The 19,429-nt window shown below is 36.9% G+C and overlaps 1 pseudogene; it reads left to right on the top strand.

Moving 5' to 3' along the window:
• Positions 1–7,796: 7,796 nt before the first annotated feature.
• LOC120195435 lies at positions 7,797–9,158 on the top strand (annotated as a pseudogene).
• Positions 9,159–19,429: the final 10,271 nt, after the last annotated feature.

Here is a 19,429-nt window from a genome sequence, read left to right as displayed (position 1 = left end):
CTCTCATCCTTTGTTGATTTGAGAGCAACTCCAATGTTTTTATTCTTCTCCTTCTCCTTTGGTGTCTCGTCAATCTTATCGAGGTCCACCTCATCTTCAAGCATCATTTCATGAGTGAGGAGGGAACCGATTAGCTCTTCAAGAGTTAAGGATTTTAGGTTCTTAGCCTCGATGATTGTCATTTTCTTTGATTGCCATGATTTCGGAAGAGAGTAAACTAACTTCCTCATAAGCTTTACGTTTGGAATGATTTCTCCATATGATTTGAGACCATTGACAATCGTTGAAAATCTATCCGTCATAGCTTTGATATCTTCATCAGGTTTCATCCTGAAATTTTTATAGCTATGCTTTAGAAGACTAATTTTAGATTCTTTTACCTCGTCGGTGCCTTCATGAGTGACTTGTAGTTTATCCCATATTTCTTTGGCGGTTGTACAAGATGAAACTCTTCCATATTCATCTGGTCCAAGAGTACAAAATATGATATGGATGGCTTTTAAGTTGAGCTGGAACATTTTTTTTCTCTCATTCACTCCACAATCTTGGATGAGTGAGAGGCTTGATATATCCGTCTTCTACAACATACCATGCTCCCATGTCACTAGATTGAATGAAATACATCATCATATTTTTCCAATAGGCATAGTTAGCCCCATTGAAGAAAGGAGGCTTGTTGACGTGCATCGAATCGAGACTGGAGTCGAAGTTTGAAGCGGAGGCCATTGATGACTTGATTATCGATGTAACTCTTCCCGAATCGACTCAAAAGGCGATTAAACCTTCAAATGAGTGAGGCTCTGATACCAATTATTGAGTTAATCGATCGATAGAATCGATCAAGAGGGGGGTGAATTGGTAATTTTAAAAAATTGGTGGAAGATTTTATAGAAAATTGAAAGAAATTGCACAACGATTTAGAGTGGTTTGACTTTCTCAACCAAAGTCTACATCCACTACCTTAGCTATCCTATCCACACTAAGGATTTTCCAACAAATTCAGTACTTTGTTCTTTCTTTTGAGGCCAAAGAGATAACCTTACAACACCATCAAGAATATACCCCAATTCTTGAGAACACTCTTTATCAAAGAGAAGATTACAAATTTGCAAACTTACAAGGAAATCCTCACAAGGAAATCCTCACAAGGTAGATTGTTTGCACAATTTTAGAACAAAGAAAAGAACACTAAAAATGAATACAATTGAGTACAAGCAGTGTTCTTGAAAGCAAAATGAATATTGAATGAAAAATATGCTTGAAATGCTCAAACTTGAGGTTTGATGCTTTCTCTTTGATTCTTTCTTAATTCTAGTTGCTCTTTGTTTCTTGTTATTGATCAATGGCTTCTAAGCTTGTTTAAATATACCTTCAAATGATTCTGAACATTGGGGATGATTAGTGGAGTCAATAGAGCCGTTTAAGTGTGAAAACAATTAATTAAAGTAGTTGAGAGCGTCAGTGTAAAATTCAAATATTTTGACCATTGGACTCTCAGTGCATCGAAAGTGCATTAGTGCACTAAGAGTGCATCGATGCATGAAATGCATTCGATGTTTTGAAATAGCCTGAGTGCATCGATGCATGGTCTTGTGCATCGATGCATCAAATGCATTAAGTGCATCGATGCATAAAATGCATTCGATGTTAAATTAATTCCATGGTGCATCGATGCATGGATTGGTGCATCGGTGCATCACTTTGAAAAATTTGATTTTAGGCTTGATTTTGGTTCAAAATACTTTGTGAAAATTGTTTCAAAAATAGTTTAAGTATAAAACACAATTTTACACATTTAGTAAGGTTTGAAATGATCTTGAAAGACTTGGAGTAATAATTTGATATTCGATTAATTGAATCGAATATACTTTAGAAAATCATTTGTAAAATCTTAAAATTCATTTAAACTTAGTTTGTTATATCGAAATATCTAAATGTTTTCAACAATAATTATTTAATTAATTAATAACTATATAATTTTGTTTTATAGTTTATTTAGAGGTCGTACAATGATGGAGAAATTACGTCGTGTGTACCGCAACATGTCTGGGAGGGTTGTCAATATTGGTGTGTTGTTACACCATTGATCCATTTCATATTTGTTGAGTTCCAATTTTCCGATAGAATGTTGAGGTAGTTTGGCTGCCACCAACCTATTCCAGGAATTTCGGGGAATCATGACGTTCTCCACAAATTAGATGGTCAGGGTAGGGTCGGTGAGGATTGGGCTGTGAGGCATGCCAACCATATCAATCATTGGAACAACAGGGCTTCATACTTACCAACACTAATTCCTATACAAGCGGATGACTTTGACTTCTAGAATTCGGATTACCTGAAATATTATTGGGAACATGGAAAACCATTCTTGACAACGAACAGAGAAAGACGACAATTTATATGGTATAAGCAAAATTTTGTAAACCCGAGAAACCAAGAATGGCTGGGAGTGGGAGTTTGTCTCACCATGGAACAGAACAATCGACAATGGATACTATCCCACCAGAATCTTTTGGCGGCACAAGATCATTTCATCAAGTGTTTGGTAATTCTGGTGTTAAGCTATGCATTCCTCAGCTTGTTCCTCATCAATCACCTATGTTCTCTCCCATGTTTGGAGTAACATATGATTTTGATCAGATGACATCTATGATGTCAAATATGAGTATTTGTTCTCAGATTGGAAAACATAGTGGTAGTGGGCATATATTTACAACACCGAATCATATGCCATCGGTGAATGAGCATGTTGATTATGATGAACAAACTCCTGAACAAGTGCAACGATCACAACGAAACTGACGTACACCTCAGCATTATTATTCAACAATACCCTATCACCGACAAGAGTTGTAAACGCTTTATATGTTTGAATTAATAAATTTTAAGTTGAATTTATATCCATAATTCAACTATTAATATCCATCATATTAATTCAAATATTGATATTAATCACATTAATTCAACTATTGATATTATTCACATTTCTTTTTCTATTGATATTAATCATATTCATTAAAATATATCGTCAACAAATATCCATCATATTAATTCAATTATTGATATTAATCGCATTAATTCAACTATTGATATTATTCACATTCATTCAACTATTGATATTATTCACATTCATTCAACTATTGATATTATCCATCATATGTTTAATTTAAAATAAAGAAAATTAAACATTCGGGTAGATATCTCAATATCAGCATAGGGAATAATTTCTTTAGGCTTAAGTTCTGCAAAATCTTGGATTTGATGAGATTTTCTGACTTTTCTATGTTTGACGGGCTTGTTGTCACTGTTGGATGGATGGATGCAGGCGGGGCAGTCGACAACAACATCAGAGACCGATGACGGCGACAACAGCTGGGGTTAAGGTTATAAAACCCTATTTACCTCAGGTCGGGTCTGGATTCGGGTTTGGATCTCGGTCAAATCTGCTGAGTGGCTAGGCCAGTTCGGGTTCCAACTGGGTTCTGGTGCTGGGTCGGATTCGGGGCTCCAGCTGGGTTCTGGTTGAGTCTTAGGTTGATGTAATCTGTTGGGCTTGCTTGGGTCACCCGAATGGACTGATAGTTGTATGTGTTTTGTCCTTGTAATTGGGCTCTAGGTGAGGCCTGCATCAAAAATATATTTAATAATAATAATAATATAAAATTAAAATAAATTAAATAAAAAAGACCCGAAAAAAACGGGTGTCTACAATGGTGTCGGATATTCATCAATATTGATATCAACTTCATCACCATCGAATATATCATCATCATCAACCAAAAAGGGGTTCATTAGTTTCTTCATCTTCACTAAAATCATCAAGTATTTCTTCCGAGCGGTTTTCAGCGTCATACTCTACGGCTGTAGATGTTTCACCGACTTCATTTGCACTTTCCAACATCGCCACAAAGTTGTTCATCGACCTATATGCCGGGTTATCGAAATGACTCTCGAATGCCATTTGAGATGAAATTCTAACTGCATTTCTTGATGACCTAGGCACATTAGATATATTACACAACTCAACAAATAACTCAATCATTGGAATTTTTTTAGTCATGTAATTCAGCCATAGTTATAATATCATCATCTTCTTGAAGTGGTACTGCAACATACCTGACCGGATTGGGACATACCATAAATCTGTACCTCAAACCATCAACTTTTGCACATATTTTTCTTTCTATCCTCTCATTCATCTCTACAAATGTGATGTCCCTTTTAAAAATCATATTTATAGGTGCTTCAGACTGAAAAATAACTCTGATCTCATTTTCCGTAATATGTCTATTGTAATGTCCAATCGTGAAAAATTTGTTGCTCATTTTCTCTACACGTAAAAATATAGATATTCAGAATAAATTACATTTATAATAATAATAAAAATAAATTATTTACAAAATTTTAATTAATAAATGTTTATGTAAATATGTTGACAATTTTTTAAAAAATAATGCTCAAATACTATGATTATATTATAATAATGATTAACTTTATTACTTCATATTTTTTATAACTACTTATTATTACTTCAAATTTATTACTCACTGATTCATTATACTTTCCTATGCAACCACCAACCACCAACCTACCCGGGATATTAATGGATAATTAATAACCACCAACCTACCCGAGTTATTAATAGATAATTATTAACTACCAACCACCAACCTATTGATATTATTAACGGATAACTAATGTTGCAATTATTTTTGGCCATTATAATAAATTTTATTTTTCTACTAATAATACTAAATTTATTACTTCGGATTTTTTTATAGCTACTTATTATTACTTCGAATTTATTACTCCCTAATTCATTATACTTTCCCTTTTAACCAACAACCAAGAACCTACTCAGATTATTAATGGATAATTAATAACTACCAACCACCAACCTACCAGAGTTATTAATGGATAATTAATTACTGGTGTCATTAATGTTTTTCATTATAATTAATATTATTTTTCTACTATAAATATTAAATCAAATATGTTCATCTAAAAATCTTAAATTTCTACTACAAATACTTTATTGAAGTGTTTAATTTTTAATTCTATTAACGATAAAAATCTATTTATTTATTTATTTTATTCATAGGAATTAATGAGAACAAATATATGAAAATTTTAATTATTTTTTAAAAATAGAAATCAAACTTAAATTAAAAAAAAGTTAAATTAACAATAATATCAAATACAATTAAGTTTGTGAAACTAGAAAATATAATTCGGTTTTATCATTCTCCTAACGTATATGAACATATATGAGCATTTCCTAACATATACTTGAATACCATCAACTTTACCCTCTACCTAATGGTAATAAAGGTTTTATCATTCTCCTAACATATATGAGCATTTTTTCAACAGGGAAAAAAGAAACAGAGTTCACATGGGAAACGAGAAAGAACTTACGTGTTTTTGAACAACGTTAAACCAAAATTCGAAAATTATCAAACCCACAAGAATCCAATACCACTGAAAAACCACTTCAAGCAGCTCCAATTGAAACTAATGCTTAAATATTTTCCAAGACACTCTTGCTTCCTTGCTCTACTGGAAAACTCATGCATGCATTCCCCGATAAAAGTTCCCTTATTCTATAACAAAACCTGGTGCATTATTGGTCTAATAATGACACAATTATTATTCAACAACACCAATGCATGCATGCAGTTTTTGCTGCTTCTCACGCCATACAGCAGCTTTTGCTGCTTTGGTGTAGATTGAATTAAAGCTAAAGACGCCGAGTATTCCCATGGTCTTCTCTATCCTATTTTGCCTGAAGACATCGAGTAATTTCGGAGTCCTCCATGGTTGGCCTCGGTTGACCTAAAGACGCTAGGTAATCTTAGAGACTTTTGGCTTTTATTGTTGATTTCACCTTAGATGGAAAAATAATATCAGAAAAGGATTATTTGGGGAATTAAATATTCCCAAAGTGGATTATTTAGACACTTTTGCCAAGAATACATCATCCGTAAAAGATGATATTAAACAAGGAATAATAAAAATAATTTATCGAAAAGAATGACGTGAGTCATTTTATATTAAAGAGAAAATAACCTCAGTGACCGAAAATGTCTTATAATATACGATTTTAACCAACTTTTTTTGGATTTGCCAAAATGACCAACAAAATCGCAACGCGATATCTAATTTTTCAACTCAGTTTCCAAATTCGCAACGCGAATATCCAGATTCGCAACGCGATTGTAAAAACGCGATTTTGAAAAATGTTGCGATAGTTAAAATGTGTTGCGAGAGTTTGAAACACGTGTTGTTGCGATAGTGAAAAAGTGTTGCGATAGTGAAAAATCCAAAATAAGTTTACATTTTAACTATTCCAAATTCACGTGGAGTTTGAAACAATAAAGAATGTGTTGCGATAGTGTAAAAGATTCCCAAGCCATTTGTAAGATCTTAGTTTGAAACAATAAAGAATGTGTTGCGATAGTGTAAAAGATTCCCAAGTGTTTGCAATGCTCAATATCACATAGTATTGGAAACACTATTGGGAATGGGTATTTAAGGCTTTGATTTCCCACTTCCTTGTTGAGTGGAAGAGAACAAGGGGGACTCTCGCGCAGCGTCGCCGCCGCCGTCCCGTCTCGGGTCGTGGTCGTAGTCGTGGTAATACGTGTCTTCGATACGTCCGCGCGGATACTATTTTTTTAGAGAAAATTCTTAAGAAACAAATGCAATACCACCAGTCGTTGCGATTTTCCAAAATCGCAACGCGAACTTAGTCTATCACAACGAATTTGGAAAATCGCAACGCGAACTTCGACTATCGCAACGAATTTAGACTAACGTAAATTTGGAAAATCGTATTGCGATAGTCAGAATCGCGTTGCGATTTACATATTCACATTGCGAATATGAAAATTGATTTGCGATACTGGAGATCGCGTTGCAATTTAGAGATCACGTTGCGATTTAGAGATCGCATTACGATTTAGTTGGTTATTTTGATAAATCGAAAAAAAATTAATCAAAATCGTATATTATAAGACATTTTCGGTCACTGATATTATTTTCTCTATATTAAAAATGATATTAAATCAAGCTTTGGGGATTTAAGGTAATTTTATTCGAACAAAAGTCAAGGTCTTGGGCTTAAGGCTGGACGGACGACACGTGGAAAATCTGTGACCGTTGATGGGAATGAGAGTGGGGCTGGGCAGCAGTCGACCGTTGGATTTGGAGTTGACATGACATCTGGCTTAGCCAAACGAAGAGAGAAAGATAGTTGTTAGTGAAAAGAAAGAGAATCACAACTGTTTATAGAAACAAAAGCAAGGTAAGCTGCTTTCTTGTCTTCTTTATAATTACAATTAAAAACCGAATTACTATACCCTTTCTGTTTCTGGGTTTGTTTGAGAGAGAGAGAGAGAGAGAGAGAGAGAGATTAAAGGAACCTGTATGAAAGCAGAGGAGATGTGTTTAAGGGAAGGGAATTAAATTAGGGTTTTACAGCAGAAGAAAGAGAAGAAGAGCATGGCGGCGTTGGCAGAAAAGAGCTGTAAATTCTCGGGTTGTTGCTTTGTTTCTTAAATGCCCCCCCCCTCTTTTCAATACCGAGGAGGAAAAAACAATTAAATTTAAAGTGAAAGGGGCAGGAGATAGCACGAGGGGGTACAGCCTGCAGCAACGAAAACCAAAACCAAAATCCAACGAAGTTGTTAAAGAGACGAGAGGATTTATGTAACAAATACGTGTTGTTGGGGAGATTTTCATGATATGGATTGTCTGTTACAATTGAGTTCCGGAAGAGGTTCAGATCAGTAGAAATGGCGGGCTTCTTTTCGCTAGGAGGAACGACCACTCCACAAGGCAATACGCCGACCGAAATACGACCGGGGAACAGGTTTTGGCACATAAATGAAGATGTTCCTTACAAAGGTTTCGAACTATGGCAAAAACAACAACAGCAACAGCAGTTGCAGCAGCAACAAGATCTTTATGTGTCGGCAGCTGGGTTAGGGGTTGGTCCTTCCATTAACTTTGCTGATGATTCTTCGTCGAGATCGGGTTTCATGATGATGAGAAGCGGTGGTGGCGGTGGCGGAGGAGGTAAGTTGCCAGGATTGTGGGAATCAAGCTAAAAAGGATTGCCCTCACATGCGGTGTAGAACTTGTTGTAAAAGCCGAAGTTTGATTGCCAAACTCACGTGAAGAGTACTTGGGTTCCTGCTTCTAAGCGCCGTGAAAGGCAACAACAACTTGCTGCTTGGCAGCAACAGCAACAACTTCAGCTTCGAACAGAGAATCCCAAAAGACATCGAGAGAATCGACCCTCGTCTTCCCACGCTTACACTCGTTTACCCACTAACGCGTTGGGTACAGTTTTACAAACACTGTTTTTTAGTAATCCTGACGAGGTTTCGACAGTTAAAAAACTATTTCCCCCCTCTTTTCAATGATATATTTTCCCCCTTTCCTTCCCCCTTGACATTTGTGTATATGGTAATAACCCCTATGTTTCCACATATAATCATGGTAACCATAAAAAAATGGAAATCCCAACATTTGTGTACTTTGTATATAATATATAATATATAATGAAGGGTTGATTTTGTTGTTGTTCTTTTTTAGGGTTAGAACTAGGGAATTCCCAGCAGAAGTGAACTCTGAAGCCGTGTTTCGGTGCGTGAGAGTGAGTAGCATTGAAGATGCCGACGATCAGTACGCTTATCAGACGTCTGTAAACATCGTAGGTCATGTTTTCAAGGGAATTCTTTACAATCAAGGCCCTGAATGTGGCTACGACATGGTTACACCATCAGCTGCAGCGGCTGCTGAGATTTCTTCTGGTGCTGGGTTGGTTCAACCGCTGAATCTCATCACTGCTGGTTCTACCGCTGCGGCCACCACTAACACGGCTACCATTGTAGCTTCCGCAGGTGGAAGCGGTGCTTCTCCATCATCGGCGACCGCACTTTTAGACCCTTGCTCTCTATGCAACTCCACTCAACTCTTTCATGGCTGGTACGCAGTTTTTCTCAAATCCAAGATCTTAAAAAAGGAAGGGGAAAAACACACACACCCCACAATCCTTTTTTTCTTTATTCCACGTCTCTTCTTCTTGTTCGCTTGTTCTCTAATCATGTCACCTTTCATGTCATTGATAATTAAGTACTACGAAATTTGACATCCACCATTTGGGATATGGAGTTGTTAAAGAGAGAGAAAGAGAGAGGGAAGGAAACGCGGGAGATGTATGTTATTTTTCTGGTACAAATTAGAACGCTTTTGGCTCAAATCATCAATATAAATTCTTTTTCTACACCTTATTCCCACTTGAATCTAATCTCAAAGCTGTTCCTGTTTGTGTACGAAATGTGCACGACATTGTGGCGTGTCGAGCTTGTATTTATTATTCTTCTTGGTCGAATTTTTGGATTCCCATTGCACTTTCTGGTTGGTTTAGAACTTTGAGGTAAGCTGCTTTTTACCTGCTTACTCGTGTATTGTTGCTTCCTCGGTTCGACAAATCAACATAAAGACCAAACACCTTTTTAGTTCTCAAGGTATGGGCGGTCCAGCCATCAGCCATCAGCCATGCATGAATTAATGAGGATGTCGTTCAAATTCCAAAGGTGAAAACATAAAAATCTCATTCCCTTTTGTTTCACTATCTAATTTCATTTCATTGTCGTCACTGTCAATGTTTTTCATTAGATTCAACATGCATAAGCCTGAATATGAAATATTTCTTGTTATCTGCTCGTTATTTTATTGCCTTCCTTCAAACTAACCTGTTGATTTATTGCATACGCGTTGTTTACTCTTGTTCATATCTATGTAAAAGATCTAAATAAAAATATTAGTTTTGGTTCGGTTTTGTGTTTCTTCTCGCTTCCCAAAGAGTGATTTATAGGCATTGGTTTAACGGATCCATAATAATATTTGTTTTTGGGATTTGGGAAGGGTTTTTTTTGTTCTTACATGCTTTGTATAAGACAGGTGTATATAACATGTTTCAACTAATGCTGGCACATAACGCCAGCTGCTGTGTACTTGTTCTCTTACTTCTAATTGCCGTTTTAACCATTGGTTTAACCTGATTGTTGGGTGTTGATTGTTATAGTGTTAGACATTGGTATTTCAGGAAACATGGAGAGTTTTACATAACATTTAACTTAAACATTAGTGATTGTATAAAGCAGAAGGTATTTTATTCTTTGATTCTTTTTTCCCTTCTTTTATGGTGATTGTTTTCCTACAGCACCAATTATGGCTTCAGAAGTGGAAACTTCTTGATCACACAAACTTGTTAAAATAGAAAATTTCAGAACTGACAAATTATGTATGCTTTCCACCTAAAAGGGAACTGGTGTTGAAGTACAAGGATGGAAAAGTACGAGGCAGGTTAGTAAAACTGCCATGGTTTGATCAAATATGGTTGAACTTGACCTTATTTTCAAGCCTCAGGAAGCCATGATCTGCACAATAAAACGCCAAACAAAGGATTAGGTCATTTTTGTTTTATATTCATCGTACTGATATATTAACTGCTGCTTGTTGATACTCTTGGAGATTTGAGATTAAATGAGCAGCTCAGTCTCCACTTGCATTGTTTCTTGATTTTGAAGTGTGCTTGGATATGCTCAAAATAGCAGGAAATCTTTACTTTCTAACTGGACAGATATGTTTATCAGCAGGCAATCTGTATTCTTTTAATGCATCGACATGATGTTTGCACTTTGTATTGGCATGCATTAATACTCAAACTACTTGTTTTCTTGCAAATGAAGTAGTGGAAATCTGGTGGTTCCATTTGTCTGGATACTTGGGAACTAAGAAACAAGCAAAACCCAATAATTGGCCTTTTTATTGCATGTGGGGACTGAATTGAATGGATTGGTATAATGAAGGGACAAGGTGGCTGCAATATTAAAATAATGGATTCATTTATGTCTGTTACGTTTATTAATGGATTCATTGAAAATATGTTTGGCTTTCGGGTTGAAGGGAAAGTATTGGGATTTCTTTTTGTCAATATTTGAAAGGAAAGATGTACAAAAAACATACTGTTTTCTGCAACTGGATTAAGCTGGAATATTCCCAGAGCTGATACTTGATTGAATGATGTGAATTTTCCCACTCTCCGACTGCTACAAAACTAAATACTCGGTTCGAGTTGTATAAGTTATTCTATCCTTGAAAAGACCTCACAACAAATGAAACTTATATCCCTTTCCCAATACAAAAGAAAATGTGCCACTTTACCTGTGAGTTTTTGGAGTACACTTTTTCTCGGATTCTCGTGTTGAGAAGACAAAGAGGAATAATATTTAGAGAAAATTGCCTCAGTGACCAAAAAAAAGTTATAATATACGATTTTAACCAATTTTTTTTGGATTTGCCAAAATGACCAACAAAATCGCAACGCGATCCCCAGAATCGCAAATCAGTTTCCAAAATCGCAACGCGATTCTTGAAAATCGCAATGCGATAGTACAAATTCGCATTGCGATTTTCCAAAATCGCAACGCGAATATCGCAACGCGAACACATAAATCGTAACGCGTATCCGTAAATCGCAACGTGTATCCGTATATCGCAACGCGTATCCGTAAATCGCAACGATAATACATAAAATCGCAACGCGTATCCGTAAATCGCAACGCGATATTTAAAGCGTCATTATAATCGCTACGCGTATTTTATTTTCAAATTACAAAAACCAATATTAAGACAAAATCCCGTAATCGCAACTCATAACCTAAAACCTAAAATCACAACTCAGTCCCATCTCTATCTCTCACTCTCTACGGCGAAGAAATCCGTCCCCATCTCCGAAGATTTCGTCCCATCTCCGGCGAAATCCCTCACAACCATTCACGGTCAGAAATCCCTCACAATATTCAGAAATGGAAAATCAACCTCGAGTGTTAGTTTTTTAATTATTTTATTTTGAAATGTTTGCATTATTGTAGGTTTTTCATATGAAACTGATGATAAGTTTACTGGTCATTTCAATAATAGATTAACCATTTCACTTAGATTTCATTTCGCGTTACGATTCTGTCGTTGCGATTTCATTCGCGTTGCTATTCTCTCGTTGCGATTTTCAAGTTAGTATTTGTCTTTGTCTTTGTTCTGTCTTTTGGTTGAAGTAATGCAATCCATTCAAGTTTCAATTTGCAGAAGAGTCGCAACGAGAAATGAAAATCGCAACGAGAGAATGACTGTCGCAACGCGAAATGACAATCGCAACGCGAAATGAAAATCGCAACGAGAGAATCGCAACGCGAAACCAAAATCGCATTGCGATTTTCATTTCGTGTTGCGATTCTCTCGTTGCGATTTTCATTTCGCGTTGCGATTCTCTCGTTGCGATTCTCTCGTTGCGATTTTCATTTCAACCAAAAGACAAAACAGTGTTGCAAATTTTAGTTTCAAGAATAAACTACTACTTTTTATGTTTATTATTTTGGTATATCTTCACAGTGTAGTTTTTGGTATATCTAACTTGGTATGTTTATTGTTTTTGTAGAAATTTTTTTCGGCTCAATTGACCTTGAGAAATAAAGTCAGCCTGGCCACTACAATTGCTTCGAAGCTTTCACTGCTCAAAGACAATTGTTTGAGGAAAACCTGCTTCGGGCCATGGCTGAGAGTACAGCATCCGGGTGGAGATGCTAATTTGACCCATTTGTGGCTTCAGACCATGACATCAAATCTACCGACAGTATACAACGTGGTGAGGAAGAGATATGGTTTCATTTTTCACCAGCGTATACTTGTTTTGGGCGGAAGGAGTTCTGCTTAATCACTGGTCTACGATTCGGACACGATGATGTAGGCCGGTACACTCGTCATATCGCCGCCATCATGGTTATCCCGGGTTTTCCGGATGAGTCAATGGAGAAGCCGAACCTACATGTCGACGACTGAAGAAATTGTTTAATAAGAAAGCTGGTTTCACTCGGATGGTTGACGTCGATGTTGTCGAGTATGCCTTCTACTACTTGTGTATGCCGGCTTTTTAGGCAGAGAGGCCAGACAACCTATTCATCGGGAGCTAATAATATTGGTAGAGGACCTGAATGCATGGAATTTGTTTCCGTGGGGTTCGTATATATGGAAAGCTACCTGGACTAAGTTGTCGTCTGCCTTTGATGACCGCAAAAGTTTGCGGGGCGATGGGTCCAAATACACTTTGTCAGGCTTTGTTTGGGCCTTTAAGGTAAGAATTTCTATATAATGTTTCTAAAATTATAATTAATTATTTAACAATTACTAATTTTGTTATATTGTTTGTAGATTTGGATATTCGAGGCTTTCCCCAGCATGCGTACATATGCAATAAAAACGTCAAATGATATTCCCAGGGCTATTTCCTGGAAGAGGAAAACTGTTGGATTGGGAAGACTTAATACCATATGCGACAATAAATAATGTAAGTTAACACAAATACTTTCATATAATATATAACAAGTTATTAATAGTAGACGTTTAACTTTGTTTGAGTTTTATATTTTAGGAGGCCAACATTCCATTACAAAGACTGACACCCACGGAGGAAGAGCTTGCCACTGATTGGTGGCAAGCTAGTCAGAGTTTTTTGATGGCACGGATGATGAGCAGCATCCACTTCCTCCAATTCGAGAGCCATCACCTCACCTAGAGCCATCACCGATCGACCCGACTATACACCTCTAGAACGAGAGCCATCACCTATCCCGTCACATCATCGAGCCTCTTCTCCACCATCACCTCATGATAGGCGACCGGCAAAGATGCCACGACTCCTATCTCCTTCTCCACCTCCACCTCAACGGGATGAGTCAAGGGAGTTACGTGATGAGGTCAATGCCTTGCGTGAGGAGATCGGTACTCTACGCGATAACGATGGTGCATGGCGTGTGGAGGTGTCAACTTTACGTGGTGAGGTTGCCGCTCTACGTGAGATGATAGTATCGTTGCAGAATGAGGTTCATACTTACGCAACGAGGTAAGTTTAAGATTTTCCATATTTAAACTTAATGATAAATTTACTCGTAATTTCACTTAGATTAGCCATTTCACTTAGATTGCTTAGTAAATTTATTCGGTTGCTGCCAATTCTGTATTCTTTAACACTGTGAAATAGTATGTCTTTGTTTTGTCTTTTGGTTGAAAGTAAATTTGTTCGGTTGCTTTTGCTCTTTAAACTTTAACACTGTGAAATAGTATTGTCTTTGTTTTGTCTTTTGGTTGAAAGTAAATTTGTTCGGTTGCTGCCAATTCTGCTAAACTGTGTATTCTTTAACACTGTGAAATAGTATTTGTCTTTGTTTTGTCTTTTGGTTGAAAGTAAATTTGTTCGGTTGCTGCCAATTCTGCTAAACTGTGTATTCTTTAACACTGTGAAATAGTATTTGTCTTTGTTTGTCTTTGGTTGAAGTAATGCAATCCATTCAAGTTTCAATTTGCAGAAGAAGAAATAGTTTACTTTCGCAACACGAAACTTAAAATCGCAACGCGAAACCAAAATCGCAACGCGAAATGAAAATCGCAACGACAGAATCGCAACGCGAAACCAAAATCGCAACGACAAGATCGCAACGCGAAACCAAAATCGCATTGCGATTTTCATTTCGCGTTGCGATTCTTTCGTTGCGATTTTCATTTCGCATTGCGATTCTGTCGTTGCGATTTTCATTTCGCGTTGCGATTTTGGTTTCGCGTTGCGATTTTAAGTTTCGTGTTGCGAAAGTAAACTATTTCTTCTTTTGCAAATTGAAACTTGAATGGATTGCATTACTTCAACCAATAGACAAAACAAAGACAAATACTAACTTCAGGGTATTAGTTTGAAACATATTTTCTTTGTTATCTGATGCATTTTGTGAACTATGATAGAATAATGACTTGGGTGAATACAATGCAAGTTTGAAACATATTTGTCTTTGTTTTCACTGTTTAAATATCATGTCTGTTTATTACTGATTTTTGTATTTAATTATTTAGCGGCCCGATAGAGTGGATGCTTTACGTCGGGTTATGCTTGCACGACGGAGTTCACGCATCAGACAGCGTGCACGTGCTATTAAGTCTCCGTACACCCCAATAGTGCGAAGACACCGCAAGAAGAAGCCCGACTCGCCTGTCATCCCTCAAGAGTCCACTCCTATCGTTGAAGAGGCCCCCCCTATCATTCCTCGAGAGTCCCTCCCACCGTTCAAGAGGCCACTGTCATCATTGAAGAGGTCCCTCCCACCATTCAAGAGCCCGATTCACATGGCGTCATATGTAGGCTTCTTGAGAAACCCTCTGACGTGCCGGACATGATGGATTCAAGTTGGCTCTCGTATGAGTTACCGGCCAGTACCATACCGGTATCTGAAGAGGAGATGGATCAACTACCGGACACAATTCTGGATAACACCCTTTGGGCTAAGACCGCTGTTGATTTTTATCTACATGAGCAGAGCCAGGGGTGTTTCACTGACATATGCAAGCTCACCGATGATATCTATTGTTGCTTGATCGGTCTTGGGGGGCGTATTATTAGGGGTCGAAGACAATGGCTATTTCGATGAGGGGGTAAGTCTTATATTTTCTTATATTTCAATTTGATTAATTTTTTTTTAAATTTATGTAAGTCACTAATATATGTCTTTTTTTGTAAAACAGCATATCGATGCGTGGGTGACACGTCTTCTAATAATAAGAAAACTTAAGAAAAATAAAAATATACGATATACAATTATGCCGACGTCTTTTCACGCCGTTCACTTGAAGAATGCACGAGATGAATCATTTGATTTGGGCAATGGACAAGCTAAACTTTATCCTGCATGGTGGGAGGTCGATAAGGTTAGTATTTATTTTAGATTGAGTTTAAAGGTTTTATGAAATAAGTGCGCAAATGAATGAATTATTACTTATGATTGCAGGTGTTTATCCCTGTTTTGGAACGTAAACATTGGATTCTCGTCGAGCTTCAGCTCCATCCCTTAAGACAATAGTGTATGACAGCATGATAAATTACATATCATTGGCTGATTTAAGAGATGTTATTAAGGGATGGAGCTCTCATTTGGCTAAATTCTTGGATGCGATCAATTATTGGACTCGTTCTGGAAACAAGAAGCCAAAGAAGCTCAATATTACAGTTCTTAGAGACGAGACCGCGCCACAACAAACGAGCGGAGCCAGAGGAGATTGTGGTCCTCTCGTATGCTTGGCGTTGGAGCGTTTGACGACGGGAAGCATCAAGTATCTACCTCCCACCGATAGAGATAGAGCTGCAGTAGGCTTGTGGTTTCGGCATTATATGGCTAAATCGATATATACGAGACGCTGCCTACCTGCATCCGCGTTATAAAAATGTCCATAAACAATTGGTAAGTTTATATACTTTGGTTTGAAATGTTTGGTTAAGTACCTAGAATTCAATAATTTGCTGTTTGTAGGTTTAGATGTGTAGAAAGTGTTGTTTGAGCAAATGTTTGGTTTTTGCAGGTTAATCTCAGAAGTGAACTGCGTGAAAATGATGTATGGCTGCAAAAGTTGATTAAATAGTTTAATTGATTGTTTTTTTGATTGTTTAATTGATTTGTAAAGTGATTCAATAGTAGATGATCGGAAATAAGAATTATTGCTTATTTTTTGATTGTTTAATTGATTTGTAAAAGATGATTTGTAAAAGTTGATTTGTGTAATTGATGCAAATATAATTCTTATTTGTGCTTGTTTAATTGATTGAAATGTAATGGTTGATTTTGTTGATTTCAATCTGCATTATGTTGAAGGCAAAATTGACTATCGCAATGCGAAATGAAAATCGCAATGCGAAATGAAAATCGCAACGAGAGAATCGCAATGCGAAATGAAAATCGCAATGCGAAATGAAAATCGCAACGAGAGAATCGCAATGCGAAATGAAAATCGCAATGCGGAAATGAAAATCGCAACGGGAGAATCGCAATGCGATTTTAATTTCGCATTGCGATTCTCTCGTTGCGATTTTCATTTCGCATTGCGATTTTCATTTCGCATTGCGATTCTCTCGTTGCGATTTTCATTTCGCATTGCGATTTTCATTTCGCATTGCGATTTTCATTTCCGCATTGCGATTTTCATGTTGGGATTTTCATTTCGCATTGCGATTCTCTCGTTGCGATTGTAATTTCCGTGTTGCGATAGTCAAATGCATGCCTAATAGTGATAACAACTGAATAACAAGAGTTGGTTAAGTCAAAATGGTTGGCCTGAGTCATTAATTCAACTGAAAATGTTAAAAGTTCACACATAAAATCCACATAATACAACGTTTGCATTTAAAAATCACCTAAGTTAACAGTCCCAAAAGGTGAAGCCAATTGTGATTTTGATGAGGATCCATATTTTGGTAGAGGAAAAGATGATTTTGATGGCACTGGTGATCCACATGTCAACCTTGTATGACCACTTTCCTTGCACCGACTACATGTCGATCTCTTCTTCTCTTCACCCTTAGACGGTATACGATCGTGACTTTTTGGTCGGCCAGGTAGCCTCTGTCCATGGCTGGTGGCAAAACTGTTTGTAAGTCATCTGGTATGTCCCACTCAGAAGGATGTGGAATAGGGTAGACAATCTCGGCATAAGTCTGTCGATAAACTTCTGTAGTGTAGCAATCCATAGCGTATGCGCTTGAATCATCTTGGTTTAAATGAAGAGCAACTTTTATAACATGGCCACACGGATAACCAGATGTTTGCCATTTCATACAACTACACGTCTTTGCATTTAGATCGACTAGCCCATTTAAGTTATTATCCAGTACTTGAAACAAAGTGTTTGAACATGGTTCAACTCTCCATGACGTTGACTTCACAACACGTTTCATTATCTTTTTTTCAGTCCATGGTGTAACACGATGTTCCAATGTTCCTGTAAATTTAAATAAACAATACTTAGTAAAATATATAAATATGATAAGTACGAATTCAAAGAAATAATACATGCATGGTTTCTTTTCTTGTAGTACCACTGTTGAATAGAGGCTCGAAAAAACTCCATTAACATAGTAATGGGTAATTTCCGGGAATGACGACTTAGAGCGTTGATTGATTCTGCACTATTAGACGTCATGAAACCATATCTTTCTCCAAGTTGATGTACTCTTGACCATCTTTCAAACCCGACATCTTCTAGTGTTTGAGCACACTGAGGCAAAACACGTCTTAAACAATTTATATGCTTATTGAAATCCACTTCCCGATAAGCTTTTACAGCCTTCCAGTATGTCCATTTGTGCTTTTTTATACCAGCAGACCTTGATTTTAGATTTCTATACAAATGAACACCACAAAGTCCATGAAAAGCATCTGGGAAACACCTTCTAACAGCGTTGTCAATTGAGTTTGCCCTATCGGATATGATTGTCAGATTGCTAATAGGACCTATGCAATCCCTAAGATGCCCATAAACCATGTCCATGAATCAGAGGTTTCAGATTTGCCAACCCCGTAAGCTATTGGCAATATCCCATTGTTAGCATCCATGGCTACTGCTAATAAGTTTACTCCAAGGTATCGACCTTTCAAATGTGCTCCGTCAACTATAATAACTGGGCGCATGCAAGTAATAAACGAACGAATCTACAAAATAATATACACAAGAAATATAATCATTTAAATGTGAAATGCATGTAACTAACAAAAATGAGTCAACAAAATTATATTGATTTACTAACCGTAGCACCAATGGCGATAAACAGCAACTCAAAGCGTCCATCTCTATCTGTTTTGATATGAGTTACCGACCCAGGATTTTTCAGCTTTAAATTGTGACAATAAGCCGGCAGTTGGGCAAACGATGCTTCTGGCGACCCCCTCAACAATTCCAAGGCATAACATTTGGCTCTCCAAGCTTGAGAATATGATATACTAATCTTGAACCGAGCATTCATGTCAGTCATAATTTCATGTCCCCGATATACCCTGCCATTCAAAAACATTAACTCAGCCAGAAAACCACCCAACACCTTTTTGTTTGCCTGTCTATGGTGAGGAAAACTTGGGTTCTTGAACATGTATGTTTATCAATAAAAGTCCTAACTTAAAACATTTCGCAATCTTTTATTCTCTTTGCAATCATTCGCCACATACAGTTTTTGTCAATCATACACCTTGTTTCGAAACGATCTTTGCTTGATTTGTTAACTTTTAGTTGATAGCCATCTTCCACACATTTTGTATACAAAGCTATCTTCAAGTCTTCCTTTGTATCAAAACAATCATCTTTCTTGATACGAATAACTTTTGTGTAACAATCAACTGCTTTCTTTACCAACTCTTCTTCCGGTATCTGAAGTAATTCTGGAATATTCCAGTTATACGCCCGTGGCATTTTCTTTTCTTCGGGGATTTTTTCTTCTTCTTTTTCTTCTTCAGGATTATATGAATTACAGAATGGATGTTCAACATGTTCATTCACAGTC

This window comes from Hibiscus syriacus, unplaced genomic scaffold, assembly GCF_006381635.1.
Source record: "Hibiscus syriacus cultivar Baekdansim isolate YM2019G1 unplaced genomic scaffold, ASM638163v2 tig00117012_pilon, whole genome shotgun sequence".
In the NCBI taxonomy this organism is placed as follows: Eukaryota; Viridiplantae; Streptophyta; class Magnoliopsida; order Malvales; family Malvaceae; genus Hibiscus; species Hibiscus syriacus.
The sequence above is the reverse complement of the archived record's forward strand: the minus strand, read 5'-3'. Positions and strand labels throughout refer to the sequence as shown.